Source organism: Lepidothrix coronata, unplaced genomic scaffold (assembly GCF_001604755.1).
Source record: "Lepidothrix coronata isolate B3197 unplaced genomic scaffold, Lepidothrix_coronata-1.0 Scaffold152, whole genome shotgun sequence".
Lineage (NCBI taxonomy): Eukaryota > Metazoa > Chordata > Aves > Passeriformes > Pipridae > Lepidothrix > Lepidothrix coronata.
The window spans coordinates 2,747,330-2,769,240 of record NW_016690332.1 but is presented as its reverse complement, the minus strand read 5'-3'; the positions used below and the strand labels follow the sequence as shown (position 1 = coordinate 2,769,240).

At 37.4% G+C, this 21,911-nt stretch overlaps 1 protein-coding gene across 4 annotated transcripts in view; it reads left to right on the top strand.

Moving 5' to 3' along the window:
- LYRM4 (LYR motif containing 4) overlaps nucleotides 1–21,911 on the top strand; it is a 90,743-nt gene that overhangs the window by 44,235 nt on the left and 24,597 nt on the right. The window contains exons 3-4 of one of the 4 annotated variants that reach the window (XR_001877003.1): nucleotides 2,917–3,031; nucleotides 3,974–4,076. The exons of 2 other annotated variants lie outside the window; for them this stretch is intronic. The gene's annotated coding sequence lies outside the window, so the exon portion shown is untranslated. The remainder of the gene's footprint in view (nucleotides 1–2,916; nucleotides 3,032–3,973; nucleotides 4,077–21,911) is intronic. One more of the 4 variants, XR_001877002.1, reaches the window with a different exon arrangement.

The following is a 21,911-nucleotide window of genomic DNA, read 5'->3' as shown; positions in this document are numbered from 1 at the left end:
CACAGACAGGTGGGAAGGATGAAGAGGGTGTCAGTAAAACATTGTACTTTGCAGATAGACTGCACTTTCTTGACTCCCTACCTGATGAACTTCTGGTTCCCACTGGAGCCACATCAGAGGAATGAAGGATATTCCCCTTCATGACAGGTCCACCTTGCAACCTCCTTGGAGGGTCCAAAATATGTAATAGTCCTGCAGTGTTTAGTAATTTCATGATACAATTTTTTGTAGGGGTATTGTGGAAGATTCGGGTGTTCTTTCCCGTATAAAACACGTAGTAGGGGGTTTAGTGGTTGTTATTGGTTTTAGTATTTGATGGGTTTGGTATCTTTAGAGATTATTAGTGCTAGTATATCATTGTTTTAACCTTTAACTAAACTCATGCTTTCTTTTCATCAGAAGTCTTTTGGAAAACAATGGCTAAGGTATGTAATGCATTCTTCTCCCCAGAATTTTCAAAGGCATTTTAAGAGAGAGTTATGTGTTTGCTGCATAGCCCTTACTCATGGGAACACATTTCTTTCGAAGCTGTCTTTGAGCACTTAACTATAAGGCAACAAACAGGTGCTGTTGTAAAATGCTCCTTAATAAACAATTTGAGGGTTTTTTTACCCATGGTACAAATAGTTGTTAGCGTAGTCTTTTCATCTGAAAGGTTCAAACCACATGTAAGGACCATGCTTCTGTGACACAACTTTGAATTAATTATAGATATTTTTGCAGTACCCTATATGAAATGGTAGTCACCATTTAGTGAAAAAGAGGATGCATGGAGAGCAATGCCACAGCTAAAGAACGAATGCGAAGGACATGACACTGGAAAAAAGGTCTCTCCCGAGATGAAAGAAAACATTTAAGTAGTATTAATGGAATTTGGCAAGAGTAAAATAGTGTAATCCCTTTGCCCTATAACAGTGGGAAAGCTGTGTATATTTATACTTGTTCTATTTTTGGATACCTAAGAAACTTGCGAAGACTGTGAGGTAATGAAAGAACAGAATTTTTGAAAAATCACATTTTAATTCTGGTTCTGCCACAAACTTCAGTCGTGTAGAACATGATTTATGCATTTTATCTTAGCCTGTTTGCTTGGATTCTCCCTTCTCAAAGCAGGTAATCCTTCACTTATATATACCAAAGTTGGTTTACAGCTTGCTTAACATGAAAACGCTTTTTGGTGTTGGGTTCTGTGAGTATATTTTTCTTTCAGGAAATGCCTTTTAGATTTTCAGCTTTCCTTTAGAGAGCTTACAGTGGTTTGGATTTAAAGTTCATGTGAGTTTTGAATTTGTTCTCAAGGATCCCAAAGAGTTTATTTTAGTTCCTATGTAATCTGTGAAGAAATTCAAGTTTACTTTTTTCTTCCTCAGTTTTGAATTCTAATTCCATTGAGCATCTGGGAACGGAAACCTTAATAAGCAGCAGACATCGAGCAAATTATTGTTAAAACTTGTGAGCATTGGTAATGAACTTCTTGATTATCGTTGAAAAGCACCAAGTACAGAAACATTTTGGCCAGACGTTACAGAGACACGGTGGAAGTTTTCTGGTTGTTTAAAACTGAGTAACATTTTATTCTTAATTCTGTTGTGAGTTTGTGTAGAAATGACTATAAACCTAAAGTTCAGCCTTTGTTATTTCACTGGCACGTATCTTTGCAAAAATGAACGTCAAACTGGAGTCAAGAAATGTTAACTGGAATACTGTGTAATGTCAGAGGAAAATATATTGCTGTAGTCTGTCCCCAGTAACCAACAGTTTTACATCATAGAGGTTGGTTTGTTTGAATTGGAGATATTGTGAATAAGAAGGAAATTAAATCATTGTAAGCCATACTCTTAGAAGAATCAGTGGTATCAAATTACCACTGCATAGATAGTGTCAGGCTAGAAATGTTACTCATTTGCCTATTGATCTCACATGTAAAGCTGGTTTTCAGTTGACCTCAGTCAGAAGGGGGCTGAATTTTGCCTCCATATAATGTTCTGTACCGGAGGTTTCTGTACTCCATATCAAAGGATGCTGTACCCTTGGGCATTAGGTATCTGTCTAGCCTGATTATTGAGTACAAGTAAAGTATGCCTCTGCGGAAAATTGAACGTACTTTTTTCCCACCAATTCAGCTTTCATTGCACTAAGAGGATCTCAGAGTGCTTGCTGTTATTTTGTATATCAATATTTCAGCATATCTCTTTGTATTGTGTGTATGTAAAGGGCAAGTAATTTTTATTTTTGTAATCAAAGTCTGATGTATAAATTTTATTGATGACACACTGCAATTTCAGTTTTTCAGAATTTGGTAGATTTTTCTGGGTTTGTCTGCTTTTGGTAGAGTTGGGTTGTTTGATTTTGATTTTGGTTATTTTTGTCATGCCCTTTACAAGTCACATTTTCATTCATTTTATTTATCATGCTGTGTCAAGACACCTGTGGGACTGATGCATTCTCAAAATACAGGTGTTTTTTTATTTTTACTATTTGAGCTTGATTGAACACTAAAACAGTGTTCTAAAGCTGCAGTATATTTTCTGTAGTTTTACAAACAATTATTTTGGTTATTGACAGTAATTTTTTGTGTCTGGCTGTGAAATTCTTCCAGCTTTGTTACACTCTTTCCTGCTCCTGAACATGGTTTAAATAGATTTAGAAAGAGATGTATCTATTGGAGGTATCTTTATTTATCAACAGAGAAATCACAATTAGGAAAAACACTTAGGAAAATTAGTGAATCTCTTTTAAAGGAATATAGAAATGGTATGTGGAGTGGCAGAAACACCTGTGAAATATTGACAGAAAGTGACAGAAACACTTTCTGTTTCTTTGGAAGGAAAGCCTAAATGATTGGCTTAACAGAAAAAATTAATATAGCTGTTTTTTCTTTTAGAGAAGCAAAAACCATTTGTAATTTTTTTTTAGGCTACATGACATTCTTCGTTGTCAAAAGACTGACTCTTTGCTCCCCTATGACATGCTGATATTTAGCATACTAGTGAGACTCTGAATTCTTATAGACCCAGTTATGGAAAGTCAGGTAAGTGGCATTTTTCTTTATTATATTGCACAGCTTTTAAGTTGTACACAATTGGTATACAGATACACTCTAAAACTTAACGTAGGAGACATGCGCAATATAATAATATTAAAAAGCCACTTACCTGTTTGTGCAGCCAATTCCATGCCCACCACTGTATGGTGGGCATGAAGATCCCTGTGCAGTGCACACAGCTGGCTAAGTGTTGACCACTGTGTTTGGAAGTGTTTGACCACTGCTGTTCAAACTTGGGTTTTCTTAAGGTTGAAGGCCACAAGGGCAGGTGACATGGACTGGAAATCACTGCAAAGCTGCTCTGATTTGCTAGCGCTCGTACCATTTTCTACTGCCATATTAACAAGCATCAGCAGTGACTCACTGAGTTTACAGAGCTAAAAGCTACTCTTAACGGTAGCGTCTTGAACTTTATTATTGGTTTTGTTCTTTCACTTGTGCACAGGAACTGATTACAAAGAAACTTTACAAAAAATGATTACAGTGAACTAAGGATAACACTGTTGTCTAGCTACACAAAGCTTGGGAACTTGAGCAGGAATAATGTTGCATACTTTTATTGTGATATAAACAATTTCCAAATGCCAGTATTGTTTAAAAAAGCAAATTCTGTATCTTTAAATTATGCAGAGCAGAAAAACAGTGTTTAATTTGGTCATGGTATATACTTGTCAAACCTGTAATTTCCATTGTTCTTTCTTAAAAGTAATCATGTAACTGTTCTCTGGTACATGTGCTACAAATTATTTTTCATGTAGAAAATGACATTTAAGTACTACTTAGGAGAGATTTCCATCCAAATCAGCTTTCAGATTTTAAGCCTATTTGTTTTAGCCTTATTTCTTAAGACCAATGTATTTAAAATCATTTTTAAAACAAACAATGTTTTAATTTGTGGGTCTCCACTGTATCGCCTATTGGATCTAGGAAGAATCTTGCTCATACTTCGTGGGAGAAAATACTGCTTTGGGAATAGATAAACACTGGAATTTCAATCAACATCATGAATTTTTCTGAAAACCTTTGCAGGGTAAGAATGGACATTTGACTAAAACAACTGTTAGTCTTAGCTGTTGTAAAATCACCACTTGCCATAAGAAATGAAAAATAAAGTTGTGGGCATAAAAGAGCGGTGGATCCATAAGGTTACACCTGAAGCAAAAGTTTTAATTGCTAAATTGTTTCTACCAAATTCTACTTCTTCTTTTTTTTTTTTCCCCAATGGAAGTAGAAGTTCAGGTGTACTTTTGAACTTCAGTTTGTGGAAAACTGTGCGCGTTTCATCCCCATTGCAGGGACAGCTTTGACAAGACAAGAAGAGTGTTTTAATATCACCTTCAGTGCCACCCTTGCCTGTCATAATGAGAAAGATGCCTGTTTGGTGACTGCTTTTTCCAAGCTCAAGCCAGCTGCCTCCAGCTAGGCCTTTCTTTGGGAAGATCAATCACCAGATTGCATATATATCTCTTGGGAAATTCAATGCGTGTGAGCAGTAAGCACAAACAGCAGTAGAAATTCCCTATTTCAAATTTTTCACTGACTTTGAAAGATTTCCTAGTCATCCTGGTAATATTTAACAACCATAAATAAAGAGCACTTTTTATTACTAAAATAAACAGCAAAGCATTTTTATTAATTATTAGGCATGAAAACAAATCTCTTTTCTCCTATCTAAGATTGGTCCTCCAGATAAGGTTATAGGTATATTATCCTGATAATGTAGGTAATTTATGATACAGCCAGAGGTGTAATTGGTCTGTGAATAAAGAGAAGCTTTTAGCTTCCAGGGATAAAAAGTATTTTTCATGAATATTAAGTAAACTTTAGTGATTGAAGAAAAGAGCAAAGTAGAGGACAGTCGTTTATATCCTGTCTAAACTGGCCTACAGCTACATTAATGTTTATAACAGATTTAGAACATAGGTAAAATAACAGTAAGGATTTCCTCCTCTTTTTCCATACCCTTTCCACCACTGTTTAAACATACATAGAATTAAAAGGGTGAAGGTTATCTGCTTATTTACTGTAATTTACAGGAGACATAAAAGAAAAATGGAAAGTAACTGTAATCAGTGCTGTGTGAGAAGTAGTGATAGATGGCAATTGAATGGTTTGAGGCTATTAATTGTAATGAGATTATACTAGTTGAGATACCTCTGATACCAGCTGCTTGAAATATTAGTTATTTCAACGACAAAATGGATTATAAATTATTAGTAAATCTGTACTGACGTGATTAAACCCACTTGTAAACTGTCTAACGTGGGTACTATTTCAAGTTGTAACTCAGTCATTTGTATACCGGAAAGAGAGTTAACAGGTAAATTTAGGGGTTACATGGGAATATGTGGAGTAACTAAGTCTCTTGTGAGACTGGGAATTTCCTGTGCTTTCTGCTTTTTTAATGAATTTTTGTTCAGCCTTAAAGTTTTCCTAGACCACCACTAGTCTTTTCATCTGACTCGAGGATACTCTGGAGGAGAAGGAAGCTGCTGCTCTAAGGCGAACTTACTAACTTTCTTAACCACATGGGGGAGATAAAAAACAGCAGATCTATGCAGCCTTCACACAGGTCACAGATACAGTAATGGCATCCTTGAATTTCCACTCTGGGATCTGCCACTGCTAGACAGTACTGGTCTCAGTTACACAATATTTTTTTCCAGTAGGATGGAGAAAATATGTTGCACTGCATGGGTCTTCGTGGTAATACCACCCCTAGTCATTCTTCTTATCATTAATCAAATGTTGCTTATTGAAGCAGATACAAAATTACTTAATGGTTTGGTATGGATTTATTGAATTTTAAGGAATGATAAATTGAAACAGTAGAAGTGGAGGAATAGTTCAGTAGCTTAAAAAAATTCCTATTAACTTCTTCATATAGCTACTGAATTTCACCACGTTTGCACATATAAACACTTAAGGATTCCAGTCTCCTGCACAAAATAATTAAACAAAGCTGAAAGGCCTAACAGTGTGTACATCCAAAGCAGTGAAGGGGATAAAAAGCAAGAGGACATCTTTTTCCATTTATTTTCTCCCATCACTGTTGTTTCATTCCAAGCTTGAGGCTTTCTCATTGATGTGTTGTAGGTGGCATGTGGATATTTGTAGAAGGATGTTAGCAGAGTAACGGGCATTTTGGATAGCTATTTTTTACTCTTCATTTTTTTACATAAAGGTTTGGTTGGGTCATTACAAACCTTGGCATTCTAGATATTCTGTTATATGCACTATTAAAAGTGCAATCATCCGTGGGAAATATTCTCCAAAAATGTTCTGTTGGTAACTCTAATAGTAAACAGATGTAGTTTATACAAAGTAATGTGGGTATCACAGTTCCTCTCAAGTGCCTTGGGCTGGAGCTAGTATTCAGGGGCAGGAGGGCTCCTGTTTTCATTCTGCATTGATTTTTTTGTCCTGTGATCTTTCAGTTTCTGTTCCTTTTTGGCCATTTCTTCTAGTTGAGGAACAATTCTCTCCTTCTCACTCCTGCTGAGTATCTGACGTTTGGTCTCTGCTCAATTGCTGCAGCAGCTTGCTCCATTTTTTTTTCATTTTACTTCATTGTCAGTGCTCAAAATGTTTTCCTCTTTTGGCATTGTAACTTTTGGCCTCCAGTGGCTTCTTCCCTTTCTCCATGGGACCCAGAATGAGTCTTTCCTCTGCTGATTGTAAAAGGCAGGGTCATCTGGCTGCTCTCTGGGAATATCCCAAGCATGCACAGGACACATTGGTTCCTTGTCCAGAGATCACAGGCATCAAACCACTTCACAGAGCTGTCTGTGGGGGATACCATATTAGCAAACTTCTGCAGATTCTGTATGCCTGGAAACTCCAAGATCTCCCTTCCCCATAAGCTACTTCCTCAGGTTGCCCACTGCAAATGCACATAGGGCAAGTTATTGAAAAGAGAAAGATTGTTTGTCAGCCTTTGATGTTTATAGAGATGTGATATCCATAAAAAAATTCATAGCCCACCCTCATTCTTGTGTTCATTAGAGAACCTGTGCCTTACATTTCCTTCATCATGAAATGAGTCATCTCTTAAAGGACTAAACTTTCCAGTTATTTCAGGTAGTTCTCTCAACTAGGAAGTTAAATGTTAGCTCTATGAAGTGTTGTTATTTATACATGCTTTTAAAAACAAAGAGATTATTTATAGGTAGAGGTAATTGTAATAATTTTACATCTCTTGCTCCAAAAAGCCGAGTATTACACATTTCACATAATGTGTGAATACTATTTTCAGACTACTATTTTGAGAGTTGATTTGTTTCACAATACAACTGTAATGAAATTAACAGAATACTGTGCCCATATAATTTGCTCTGAGGTTAGTTTTGGGTTTGTTTTCAAACTTTATAAATACCTGTATAAATGCACTTGTCAGGTATTTTTGCATTTTTAAAAATGCTCCATTACCCCCAACCCAGGAGGTAAAAAAATAAGAACTACTAGGTACAGACTTAACATCCTCAGCCTTGTTTTGGCTTCTAATTCCTTGAGTCTTTTTGCTTTCTTCTCTGCTTATTTAGATCTTCAGTTTTCCACTCAGATGTTTTCTGGCTTTTAATATTGTCTGAGAATCAAGCAAAAAGTGCCATACTGCTAATTCTAATTACAGTAGGTACTAGAGCTGGTAAGGTAACCCTTTATCATTCACTGTCATTCTGTTCCAAGTGTCAAGCAGGCATTTCCCATCTCTACTGTGAAGGAGTTCAGCTGCCTTGTACTGTGTGGGGGAAGTAGTCCATTCAGCAGAAATAATTAGAGACTATAGACTATTAAATGTAGAATATTTAATGTCCTGAATCCCCTATAGCTCTAGATAACTGTAGCAGAGCTGCTTATGATGGGAATTAAAAAAAGAACAAAATTATCATACTCTACTTTCAATATCAGTTGTACTCTCATGCCTTCCTCCAGAGGATGCATATGGCTGTTGCCTCTCTCTTTTGCCAGAGGGACTTAAAGCATTTTATGTCACTTTTACTTGCTCCATCACAGAAATCTCTGACTGCATCTTCACTCCAGAATCCTTTAAGCTGATGAGGAAGCATCAATCATCATTCATACCTTTACAATGTGGTGTTGAAGCGGAAGCACAATATCCCTGGAAGTTGCAGTGTTTTACCAGTGTTCAGCTCAGGAAGGGATGTCAGAATTTCATCCCTTCTTTTTTAACCTTGCTCACATTTTCCTTAATGCAGTACGAAAATCCCTCTCACTCATTAGGCTCATTTATAAAGTGTGTAGCATAGATGACATTTCAGTTAGGGAAGGACATGTTGGAGCGTTATGGTTGATTCAAGTGAGTAATAACACTACATATGACTTGAATGTCTTTTCTTGTGGGTGAAGGAAGAGCTTTTGGCTTCTTAATGTCTTGTCTTTTAAATTAAAGCAAAAGTTAATTCCCAAAGCCATAACAAGAATTATAACACGGGTTTTGCTGCTACCCTGCTTTATGTCTCACATGGCCACCTACCCCTGTTTAACGTGGGTGTAACAGGCTGTCTCACTGCAGGTGAAGAGTTCTGAATCAGCTGCAGTTGTGCAGGCACTTTGTGCTTGCTCAAGACTCAGTAGTGTAAGGTGTGGTTGTAAATACAGCCCAGCAGGGAAGGGCAAAGCTGGCTGAGAATTTTGGTCTTAACGTAAAGCTCCTTTCCTGTAGCACAGTTTGTCATTTAGGAAGCAGTTAAAGGCTAAACTGGGAATGAAAAGTCGTATTCCAGAATAAACATGTAGAGGGCAAAGTGAAAAAAGTGTATGTCATTCTTACCATGTGAGGAAAGTAATCACAGACATGCTTTTGTTTTCTAAAAATGGGTTTGAAGGGTGCCTCCTCCACATTAGGCAGTTCCCTGAATGATCATTTTTAATCTATTTTTGCATGTCTGCAAAGAAGCAGACATATCTTTAACATATATAACTGTTTGTTTCATTACACAAAAGTTAACTGCCTCTTCAGAAAGCTTTGATGTAGAATAAGGAAGATAGCAGGTTATATAGGTTATAAGATTATATACAGTTCTTTATGTGAATTCTGACAAGTGCTTGCTGACCTTGTGATGATGCATGCGTAAGAGAAATTTGTTGTCTTTATTATCTGGTGTGCAATGACTGTCACATAGGTCATGTCCACACAGGCAGGTATTCCTATTGATGCCCAGGCTGTTGGATCACTTTCTGGATGGCAGATGCTTTGAAGAATGGGAAGAACTGTCCTGCAGTTACCTGGCATCCATCGAAACCATTGCCAACACTGAGCTATTAGCTGATGATCACACAAGTTTTTAATAGGTGTGCAAGCCACCTATAGTTATTACACCACAGGTATTGATGTTACATTACCTACTGCTACCCTTATAGAAGTAGGGTCACTTTCTCCACAAAAATATTTGTGTCTTTTGCAGTTGGTTATTGTTTGTGTGTGCATTTGGACTTGTAGTACTGAAAGAACTGTTGTGTTTCACTTCACGGGTTGGTAGGTCTGCACCTACTGTGTTTAGATCTTAGTTTTGCTCTACATGTAGTAACAGTAGCCCTCTGCTATACAGAGTGTGCCTAGAAGTAAGCAGCAGTTTTCAATGAAGCCTTCCAATCTAGCCCATTCTCTTTATTATTATGAACAACATTTGAATGCATCATAGCCCAGTTAATACATACATGTTTTAAGGCAGCTTTATTTTCTGCAATAGAGTTGTAGTAACCCTTGAGATCTGAGAAAACACCTGATACTGGAGCTATAATGTGAAGCAAAATATGCTTCTAGATTTGAATGGGAACAAATTCAGAGATCTGATGTGGCATTATAAGTTGCAATGAGACGTGGTTGTTTCTGATTGTAAACTGATGGAGAATTCTTCCCAGTAATGTCCATGATGTTGGCATAGCAGTACTGCTGTGGCAGTGAACTGTGGTTTTTATGAACCATACTGTTACATCAAGGGGATCATTACAGCAGAGCTATCCAACCAAAACACCCTGAAAAAATGAAACTGCTTGTTTAACGGCACACTGCCAATCAGTGCTGTATTACTACTTCATGGTTTCAGTCTGGAAAGGCATCTCTGAGGACTGAGGAATTAGGCAGAGCAGTACAGTGAGAGAAAGATTCAATCTAATAGTTGCTGGACAATGTAGGTAATGTAGAATCCCACCTGATGCAGTTGTTCTGTTTTCTGCATGACGACAAATTATTTTGACATCACTGTTACGTAAAGCAAGAAACCAATAAAGTTTAATTTGACGGGATTGTAGCTGTACTAACTGAGACAGTATTCAGTAATTATCTGTACTTTTTTAAAAAATCCTGAAGCATGGCAATCTCTTTTCTTAAAAAGACATGCCAGTGTATAAAAATGCTTTTCTTCTTTTTTTGATAATGTATGTTTACTGCTAAAACAAAGTTCACTCAAAGAGCAATTGATTTATAAGAACTCGAGTTACTCTTGATTATCTTTATATGAGATTACTTTGTATTAGTTGATCTTACATTGATGTTAGCAAAAATATTAGATTGAAAATTAGAATTCAAAGAAGAGGTACCATCTGTAAGTATGATGCTACACTTTGCTCATGATGGTGAAGTAATTCAGTCACTACAAATGTAGTACACTTTAATGAAGTGTAAGTTTATAATTGCCCTTTGATTCATATTCACTTTCTATGTTTTTTTAGGTGACTTTTGGCTTCCTTTTAAATTAAGCAAGAAAAAAAGACTAGACAGGATGGATATTTAGTTTTCCAAATACATAGGGGAACAACAGGAATAATTAATATACCTGTTGCAGTGGATTTATTTTTCTTTAATCCCCTGAAAGTACGTTAATGAAGCTTGCCCTTTGTGCCTCCCTTGGTTCTTTGTTGTCTAAAGTTTTCATCAGTGCCTGTAGGTCTGGGATCACTCACTATTTAATCTTTTGGGGGAACCTATGGTGTGTTCAAGCTACTGTAATAGCATCTTCATGCCGATTTGTAAGGTGATGAATTGAACATACACAAGAAGAAAAATCGAGGAAGTCTTTAAAATCTTCCTTATGCAGATATTTGGATGTTATCACAATCCTGCAATTTTCTCCTGCAAACCATTTTGAAGGAGTTGGTGTATGCAGTTACCAGGCATTATGAATAGCAGAAATCTGTATTCATATCTTGTTTTGCAGGCAGAGCTTCCCTGGATGTTAGCAGGGAACAAGGGGTCTCAATACAAAGACAACATGGCAGAAAATTCTGTGTAGAATGCAGAAAAATTTTGGGGAAATATTCTGATGTATTTTGTTCTCGCTATAATTAAATGGTCTTTCAGAGCAATGATTAATGTAGAATCCAGAGGTCCACTGTGGGAACTGTTTCTTTCACATTTATACAGAAGTGATTGATTGGAACTAAATTGTATTTATAAGACAAAAGGTCTAAAAATACAAAACGTGCTGTAAACCCTGGGTAATTCAGCATATAAATGTCAAGTCATCTTTTGTGGCTTTGGTTTTGCATTTTTAACATTGTTTTAACATGTTGGCATTATGTATTTTATTCTGTAGGGGGGAAAAAAAGAAAAGAGGTGCTTTCTGTTTTTGTGAATTATATACTTCTAGAATCAGAAGTTTCTCCTGAACCTGACTTTCCATAACAGGTTAGAATAGCAGTCTCTCTGATCTCTTGGGGCTTCTAATTATGAGCTAGTATTTGAGGCAATACAGAATTTAGAAATTCAGCCCATCAGCAGTTTGCTGGATTCTAGTTTCTGTGTGCAGAATATTAAAGAAGTATGAATGAAGATTACTAAAATGCATTGAGGCACCCTGCAGCTATCTATTGCTGCCACAAAAATATTACAAGTATTCTGTAGAAAATAAGAGGCTATCATCCTATTAAAATGAAATAAAATCTGTCTTAAATTCATAAACAAAATCTAATTATGAATGCGAATATATGAAATTAAAGGAAGGAAGTAGTAGGATGCAGTTTTTTAGTGCATCCTTTTTAGTGATTTTGCCATACAGAAAGTACAAAGGGAGAGGCAGCATTAGAAGATGCAAGACAGAGTCTCCCCTGGCTCTCCTTTGTTCTCCAACACTTCTCCAAGGCTCTTACATGTTCTGTTGAGACAGACTGGTGTGTGTGCCTGCTTCATGGAGGAAGTTCATTTTGGAAATGAGACATTAAAAGGAAGTAGTTCACAGCTGCTGCTTCTGGAGAGGAGGAAGCTCTGCTAATAGGAGAAATGATGAAAGGAAGAGAAGACTTAAGGGCACAAGGGTAAAGGATGAATTAAATGGATAGAATGAAGCAGGGTGGGAAAGAAAAAATAGTTGTTGCTGCATTCCCACGATTTTTTAAGATTTTCAGTTTCCTGGTATTATTTATGTGGGTTTGACCACCATTGTGTAGAAACAAAAAACAGAGAGATGCAAGTCTTTACCAATTAGTGTCTGCCTAAGAAATAATCTACTTTTTAATTATGTCTCTATTTCTTCTGGGCTGCTGTCCTGAATCTGTCAGCTTTTACCACCTCTTTTGTAAATTAGATGCCCTGATGTCAGGTAAAAAATTTTAACTTGTTTTATAAGCGATGATTTAATATAGATCCAAAATCACACCAATGTTACAGAGACAGTTTTCAGCCTGTTGTAGTTGCACCTATTCTGCCCGTCCTACCATAGTACAAGATGTTAAATCAGAGCAAGTTCTTTAAGAAACACTTTTGTGTTTCTGCTTGAATATGTATGTTGATCTGGTACAGAAGTAAAACAAAAAAGAAAGACTCCACCAGGATTTTCTGTGCTTTCCCCTGGTGTAATTAAGGTCTTGTGTTGATTTCACAGCTCTGTGTATTGGTGTTGGTCAATGGCAATAGCTCTCTTAGAAACCAAGGGAAATTGGTCTTTTTTTTTTTTTTTACTTTTTAGAAATTAAATTGTTTGGCTGAAGTGTCTAATTAGCACCAGTCCAATTACAAGATACCCTGGTGAAGGAAAGCAGGAAGCAGCACATCTTGCTTCCTAAGTAGAAACTTCATTTTATTTTTTAATCAGTGCTATTAAGGAAGACTTCCTTGGGAGCAGGCTTCACTGAGTGTTTGTTCATTATCAGCTCAAGGTGAAGCCAAGGGGAGCTTTTCTTATTTCATACCAGAATTGATTTTTTAAAAAAATGAATAACAAGTGCATGCACAGGGGGTTGGTGCATGTATTAAAAAGTGGAGTTGCCACTGGTAACACAGCTGATTTCCTTTGTTGAAAAAGTCATTGTTCATTACTTACCTGAAGCGAAAGGTTAATGGCCTGTAGTGATCTAAAGAAACCCCTACAAAAATTCACAGCAAGGATCTAATGTTGTTGTACAATAGTGCTTTCCAGATGCTTTTCCTCAGGTAAGACAGACGCAGAACATAGCTGTTGCTGTTCTAATATATTTGATGAAAAGCAGTGCCCGGTATACTGGAAAATGAAAAGGCCCCTGCTACTTTCAAACAGACAGCTGTCACTAAGGGCACACATTTTGCTTTCTTTATTGGTGTTTGCAATACATGCTGACTATACTTTCTGCAGAAGTGCTGAACTTCCTTTCCTTAAAAAGCATCTTTGGTGTAGTAGAAGTAACTTATTTTGTAGTGTGGCCGTTGCTTTAATTGCTTTCTCGATAGCTTAAAACTGTTACTTTGCCACACTTCTTTGTTCTTGCAGTTTGTTCTTGCAGTTTGAACACAATTAAAAATGAGATCTTGTTTAGTGTGTTTGATACTGAGGTATTGCAAAGAATTTTGTTGGCTCTTGAGCACAAACTTGAACACTTCAGGGAGATCAATTAGGCACCTCACTGAGACATGCCTGTGATGTAGGATTAAGCCAAGTCACTCAACAGCTCAGGGAAGAAAACGCAGCATACGTGTCTCAAATGAAAGAAGGATTTAATGGGTATAGACTGCAACCATCAGTCTGTCATTGAATAAAAGCCTTAGATGGCACTGCCTCTGGAAATGACAGTCCTTATGTGGGTGTAAGTAATTGGTGTGGTACTTGGGAAAGAGGATCAAGCTGGCTAGGAAACAGTTTCTTCCAGGCAGGTACCAGAGTTTTGGTGGATAGTCTGGCCACTTTCCCAGTCACTTCACCAAAAAGCTGTACAGATTTTGGTGTCAGCAGGAGCAGAGAGGGCAAGAGAAAATGCAGGAAGGGGCATGACTGCTTTTTGAGTGACAGTGATAGCCAGTAACAGGATAAAATGTGCATCAAATGACAGCTACTGATTTTTAAAAGCTGTGGACTGTCATCCCCCATCTTCTAAAAGATGCAATTAGAGCTTAATCAAAGGTCTACAAAGAGCATCTTTCAGTGGTAGTGCTGGTATAAGCAGGTCCTCCCTGGAGAAACATGAGGTTGGTTTCCCAGTGAAGGCATCTAGGCAGTGCCCAGACAGAGGGTCAATCGCTTACAAGGGGCAAGTGGCAGAGGGGGAGCCCACAGTGCAGTGCACTGCTACAGAGAGAAACCCTCACCAAATCGAGCAAGTGGGGACATCTTCAGGGCCATGACTTCTTAGGCTACAAAGATAGCAACAAGTAAGTGATCCCCAGTGCTTCTGAATAAGAATTCTGCCTGGACTAACTTGAAATAAGTGAAGCTACATGTTAAATCATTAGAACTTTTGTTGCAGCACTCAGATTTTCCTGTCATGGTGACCATTCTCATCTGGGCCATAGGGTGAGAGGAGTTAACATTGTGTATTAAATATGTATCAGCAGCTTCAATTTATTTAGTGCCAGGTGCTGCCAAAATGTCTTTTTTGTCAATGATGTAGCATACATATTGGAATACTGTGTGAAATTACTTTTTAATCTGCCCCTACAAGCCAATAGCTGTTACCATAGATCACAGTCCACTGAGCCTAAAATTATTGCTTTCGTCTAACTTTTCCATATCAAGTAAAAGCTTCTAGAAGACACAGATCTTTACCTTGATTTCCTTGAGTAATATTTGATGAACTTAAAATTTCAAACATGTCACATAAGAGACATACATGTTTACTTGCCACAATTGAAAATTTTTGAACCCAGTTGTCTCCATCCTTTTTCGCAGATGCCTTCTTCCCCAGTCTTCTTCCTTCCCCAGCATCCTCATTTCACTTACTGTAAATTGTTCCTTTCTTCCTGTTTGGTAGTTTTAGCTTAGTTACAGAACACACTCTACAAATGTTTAAGCTTTGTTGCCGTACAGAATGAGAGGTGGGGCTGGACAGAGCTTTGAGAGCATAGACAAAGGATTGCAGCTGAGCCAGGTTTGGTAATACGGAACCTTCTGGTGAAAGTTGCTTAACTCGGCTGAGGTGCAGCAGCCAGCTAGGAGTATATCCCCATCCTGCAATAGTGCAAATAAAAATTACTAGTACCTAAGTAAGCTCACTTAATTTTGCATCATGTGCAGTCAGTTGCTCACCTCAGCTGGAAGGTTTGAACTTCTTCTGCCACTCTGATGCATACTTAAAGTTGTCACATGTTGTGCTAGAAATGCTCCTTGGAAGTGGGTGTGTGAAAAAAACACCTTGCAAATTAGCTTTGGGAAAAGTCCTCAATGACAAAGGTTATGTGGTGAAACTCATTGCCCTAAGGCAGGAAAAAAACCCACACTTCTTATCCAGGGAATTGTGAGGAAAACTTCAGGCTTGCTCAGCACCATTGCAATTCACAAATACATCTCTACTAAAGTGAAGAAAAGCACCATTTCTGTGTGATAGTTGCATTGTACAGAATTGCCCTTAGCGGTTTGTGATGTATGTATTAGTTCTGGGGTTTTTGTTTCACACGCTATTCATTTTGCTCAACTGATGAGGAATTCAGGGGAGGGAGGGAAAATAGTGGTATATTGGTAAGTTAAATGAGAACTGTTAGGAGGTTACATATTAATAGAGAATAATAAATTTCAACCACAAGGTTCCAAAAAGAAACCTCTACAAGATTTTGTGAATCTTTCTGAAATCATTGCTGGTTGAGCCGTTGTTTTTTCATTCTGAACTTGCAGGTTGTATTTTGTGCCCCTGCTTTTTTGTCCTAGTAATTAAAATAGTCTCTACTGTGAATGGATTAAATATTGTAAATATTACAAGTTTAAATTTCCTATTTGTTTTGGAAGGTTTTGTGGCATTTCTGTGTCTATGCTTCAGGCTGTAGTTTGGTTAATATGTTTTCAGTGTCAAAAGGAGTAGCTTCTCCCCTTTTTTGTGATACTATCTCAATTTGTGAATCCAAAACAGTGATCTAGAGCAACAAAGCTGATCCAGCTGAAAAGTAACATGTTTTTCAGTTGTAGAACAGAAGAGGCTAATTCAATCGCTAATTTATTTTTTAGTGTTTGTTGCAAAGTCACCTTCTCACCTCATAGCCATGAATGTATACATTGTAATAATCAAGGAGTGATTACAAATAATGGTTACAAAAGGAGCTGCTGGAGTTGGTACAAGCAGCACCACCAAATAGGTGTGGGCTCAAACATCACTACCCCTAAAAGATACAGTCTGTCTCGGGAGCTGAAAAAGTTGAAGCAATGCCCGCATTAATGTATTGAGCAGATCTGTAGAAACATACCAGGAAAGCAAAATACTTTGTGTCAAGAACCTGATGTCTGCATTGTATATGCTTTGCGCTTTGGTTTTTACTGTGGACTAACTTCTGCCTAGTCTTGATGGCTTAATGCTCAGTTACTGCTGGAGCACACTCAGCATAGTTCTGGAGATCTCCCAAGTGGTTTAGTTGGAGCAGAATCCAGCCCATGCACTCCAAGATGCTGGGCCACGATGTGAAACAAAGCACGGAGAATGAAGAAATTCACTTTACAAGTGCACTCTGTGTACATAGTAAAACCTCAGTGTAGGTGCTTGATTAACTTGTGCACAGTGACAAAAGTGAGTGGTCAAACCACAAATTAGCAATGGCCTTCCCAGTCCTATCATCACGTTACAACTTCTAGGCAAGCTTCCTTCTGAATTCCCTTTATTAAGGTTAAGAGAAACCTTAAATTAGAATAGGAACATGGCTTAATAATTAGCAGGCTATACCTATATACACAATTGAATTGTGTTTCTGCCAGTGGGAGAGTTCAGCAGTCGTTAGCCATGACACTGGTGATATGTTTAATTGGTGTATTGATACAAAGAAACACGTGGCGATGTAAAGTACAAGGACTTACATTATAGTTTTGGTAAACCTGAGCTGAAAGAAAAAGCAGCACAGATGGCTGAAAATAGCAGTAAAATACTTCATTTCATGTCTGCAAAAATCATTGGACAGCGGTTGAAGGGTTGTTATTACTGCATCAGATTCACTTGGAGAGTTACGTTTCTGTAATGTCCACTGAAACAATGGTTCTTCTGTTTTTAAATGGAGCCCTTGCCAAGTGCAGACGTGTTTCTCTGCAGACATGAAATGGATTTGCGAACAGTAAAGAAGATGCAGATTCTCTCAGTGGATTTTATTTTACTTCTGCCAACTCAGCACAGTAAGCAAACAGTAGCATGGCTGTTGTTTGTGGTCCACCATTGCCAAAATTCAGCCTTGTAAGTCTTATGAAGTTATGACAGAAGTAGCATGTTGGTTTCATGCTGACAGTAAACAGAAATGACAATTTTTATATGGTAAATCAGAAGATGAAAATATGACCTACTTATCATGACACATTGCAACACACAGCCAGCTTAAATGCAACATTTCATAATAAGTGATCCTTTGAAACTTTTTTGCAGAATTTAGACTATGCAATGCTTTGATGAAGACTAGTTTTTAGAGCACAGTATATAGGGTTAGCCAGTATATCATCATGGGTGCTGAATGCTTCTTACATTACTGCAAAAAACAAAACAAAAATTTCTCCACTTTTTTTGGCTGCAGAGTTAAAAAGCATGATTTAAATGCAGTGTGTGATGAAGTTCCACGGCACCAATCGGCCCTGCAATCACATCTTCTCTGGAATCCTTTACAAGCATCACAGGATTATTACAGGGTCATTTATTGATCTTTATTCTCCATGAAGAACCACAGTCTTATTGATTCATCTACCGTTTACAGGACTCTATCTTGCTCTTAAAACCTTTTTTATTGGTACAATTTGGTAGTTTCTATTTGGTTTATAGGTGCATTTCCTTGTTCTTCAGTGGCAGAGTGGTAAATCTGAAACTTTCCATGTGAGTTCAGTCTCTCCAATCAAAATTTCTCTATACAGGGATATTTTTGAGCTTGCTGAGGCAACCAGTTTGTCTTGAGCCAAAGCAGCCTCTGTGTTCCTGGAAAACCTAAGTTAGAACAGTTTGAATTATCTCTTTTTAGAATTATTTTATCTCTCAAATTTAATCAAAAAAACCATACAACCAATTTAAAAAAAATATTCCACAAACAAAGTTTTATACCACCTTAAGGACATGGGAATTTTGCAAATGGATTCAGCAAAAACAGCATTTAACTTCCACCATTTCCTCTGCAAAGTCTGTAGAGCAAGACTCTTCCTGAAAAGTACATCCTTTATAATAACAAATGTACCAATCCATGAATTCAGGGTTTAGTAGGGCTAAACCGCTACTGTTAACTGTTCTCATTTGTCCTGTAAAACGTCTCCCCACGTACTTCTCCTGCTAAGCTGCACTGCTGTTATTTTTGCCCATGATGAGCACACTGGAAGCTTGGCCATGCAGCCACAGCTCCATTTATATATTATATCTGGCAGATTACAGCGCCAGGGGCTGTGATGAGACCTTGGTAACTGGAAATAAACTGAGCTAATGCTGTGCCTTGTACCTCCCAGGACAGAAGTGCCATGGTTTTGCTCAATTTCAATGAATGCATTGTATGCTTCTTGTTTTATGACGAGCATGCTAAGAGAAAGAAAAATAAGAGCTCCTGAAAAGATTTGTATGTTAGTGCCTCTGTACAGACTTTGTGTAAAATACGTCCTGGGTTTCAGTCAGCATCTTACTTGGATTGGCTATGAATTTCAGTCTCTTTCTAATGGATGCAAGTGTGAGTAGGCAGTTTGCTCAAGCAGTTTCAGGAGTTTCAGAGTGGTGTTTATGGTATTAAAGACAAATTGCACCTGAAACTCAATTTTTTAATTTTTACGTTGCTCCAAAGGATACTTGTATATTGATTCTTCGGAATTCTAAATAAGCAATGTATAGATAGACGAATATCTGAATTTCAAAATTATTATGCCTGAAATCTATATTGTCTTTTTGATTTACTGTCATATATCTCAGCAGGTGGCCAACTTATAATATTTTTAGATGTTTAGAAAAGCATTGTCACCAGTTTGGCCTGGATGCCTTACACACACACTTTGGAAAGCATAAAGTATCACTGTTGAGAAATGCACTTTCTTAAAACAAGATGGTTTTAGAGTTACTCATTCTTCAGAAATGTGTATGTTCATCTCCTGGCATGAAGTAATTTTTTACTACAGTTATGTTGCCCTTGCAAAAAAAAAAAAAAAATATTCAAATCATCCTGGTGTTTTAAATTCGTATTTGTTAACCAGTAAAAACTTCAAACAAGACTTAACTTTTTTCTCCATAGTTATAACAACTGTCTTGCATTTGCAAATCAGTGGCTTGAAATCTTTTTGAAGAGCAGATCCATGAGAGATGCTTCAATATTTTGTTTCAGTTTTGTGCAACATTGAAGCTGATGCTTTACAGGTAGCAGTAGCAATCCGTATCTGCAACATTGTTGTTCTGGGAGTGTCAAATTTTAGCAGATGCTTTGCATTGTTGTTCAGCAACTCTTTTTACTTTGATTTGTTGTGGATAAGGGATTTACATTGTAAGCGAAGAGCTTAAAATGTTACTTGTGTTTTTTATATTGTTTCAATTGTCAATTTGCCAGGTACCTTCCTCTCCACTATCCTCTCCTCAGTATCTGCTTTTCAGTGTTCACAAGTGAATGTTTTAAACATTGGTCCACTTGTAAATAAATAGTTTATAATTTCATTTCACTAGCAGTGTCTACACTTTATAGTTGTTAAAAATCAGAAAAACACACTGTGTAGCCAATTCCCACTGTAAACACTCTAGACTAAGCCATGGAGGAGCAGAGGTGGAGAACCCATCGCTTTGAACTCCGTAGCACTTGCAAGCGGTCCAGGCATGACTCATGTTATGCAACCAGCAGCACATTTTGCCAAAACTAGGGATGCTGGGTGGGTCAGTAAACCCCCAGGACTTGTGAAGGTTCTTCAGGGATGGAGTTGAATTCCCAGCACTGTGCGTCTTTCTCTGTTCATTCCAGTATGCAGTGTGTGCATCTACCAGCTCTTTAACTGGAGTTTTGTAGGACTGAGGACATTGACTTCCATGCCTGTACCAAATATTCAGCTTTCTGAAGCTGCTTGGATTCTAGCAAACTGTGTGTCTTTGGTATAGCTGGAGAGATGTGTAAGCAAAAACACAAGCAGTCAGTAATAGTTGATAACATTCTGCTTTCAGGTAATCTGTTGATTCTCTGTACTTCTTTCAATAATGTGTTTTTCCCTTTTTCTATACATACACTTCTAACTTTTCACAGTTCACAAGTGGATATTCGCATAATTAAGGGGGAGATTTCAAGTGGATACTTACAAAATATTTTAAGCGACATAGAAATGGTAAACAACCAACCTATTTCTTTCTCCCTTCACCCCAGAAAATTGCTTCTGAAAGGTGAAGTAATTAGTATTGTCTGGTGGTCCAGACACAATATTGCAGTTCCCACAGTATTTCTTTTTGGTAATGGTAGAGATATTATGTCAGTACATTTTTCTACTCCCACTGTTCTAGTTTCATCTTTCTAAATATCTTGTGCCAGCTTACAGCCGTCAATACAGTCTAATGTGAATGTCTGTTCTGCATATTCTACATCTGATTCAGCCTGTACCTACTCCCAATTTTCCAATGCTCACCTGATCAATTCCCAGCTATTATTCAGTTTCTGATTTCTACTGTGAATCACAAAAAGGGACAAGCTATTTCTGTGCTTTATTTACAGAAGTTTACAGAAATTGGCTGGCATTTCTCATGTGATCCTTTCAAGGACAAGAATGAAATTCACAGCACTTTTGCCAAGATGAGTTTCCACTGAGAATGTGGATCAGAGCTCACTAAATAGCAATCCACATAAATAAGCTTTCTGTCTTTGTAAGAATCAGGCTTTAACCATGAAGACGGTAATAGCTGTTTTGCTATTAATTTTGTGTATGATACAAAGGGTTAGCACCAAAAATCGTACCAAAAATTGGCCTCCAAAAGGTAGACATGTTTTATGCTGTCTTCCATCGTTCACGCTAATACATGTTGCTTCTGGATTTGCACATGGTAGAAATCCTTCCATTTCATCTGTGTATCTCTCAAGTATGGGTGAAATTCAGTTGTCAGTAAGCTAAAGCAACAGCAGTCATTATGAAGTCAGTTCATTTCAGAAAGGTATTTCTTGCTTAAATAAATGCCATTGACCATTACATTCAACTGTCTTACGAAACTGAATGATAGTTATTCTTGGTTCAGTCATAAAAATTTCCCTATTCCTTCTACTTAACAGAACAGGGTCAGCCACAGAGTTAGAGAAGAACAGGATATGATCTTGATGGATTTGAAAGAATCATAACTTAGGCAAGAACAATTTTTTTTCTAAGTTGACTCAGTATTCCTAAGTAGTGGGACCTGGAAACGAAATGGTATTATTATATAAGCTGTCCAACATAAGACCACAACAGGTCCTCTTCCACACTAATATTTCTATTATTTAGAGGTTACAGTGGTAGGTAGACATATTCTGATTTTTGATAGTGTAGATAGAAAGGTGTAGTCATTTAGGCACAATATTAGGTATATCAGAGAGAAG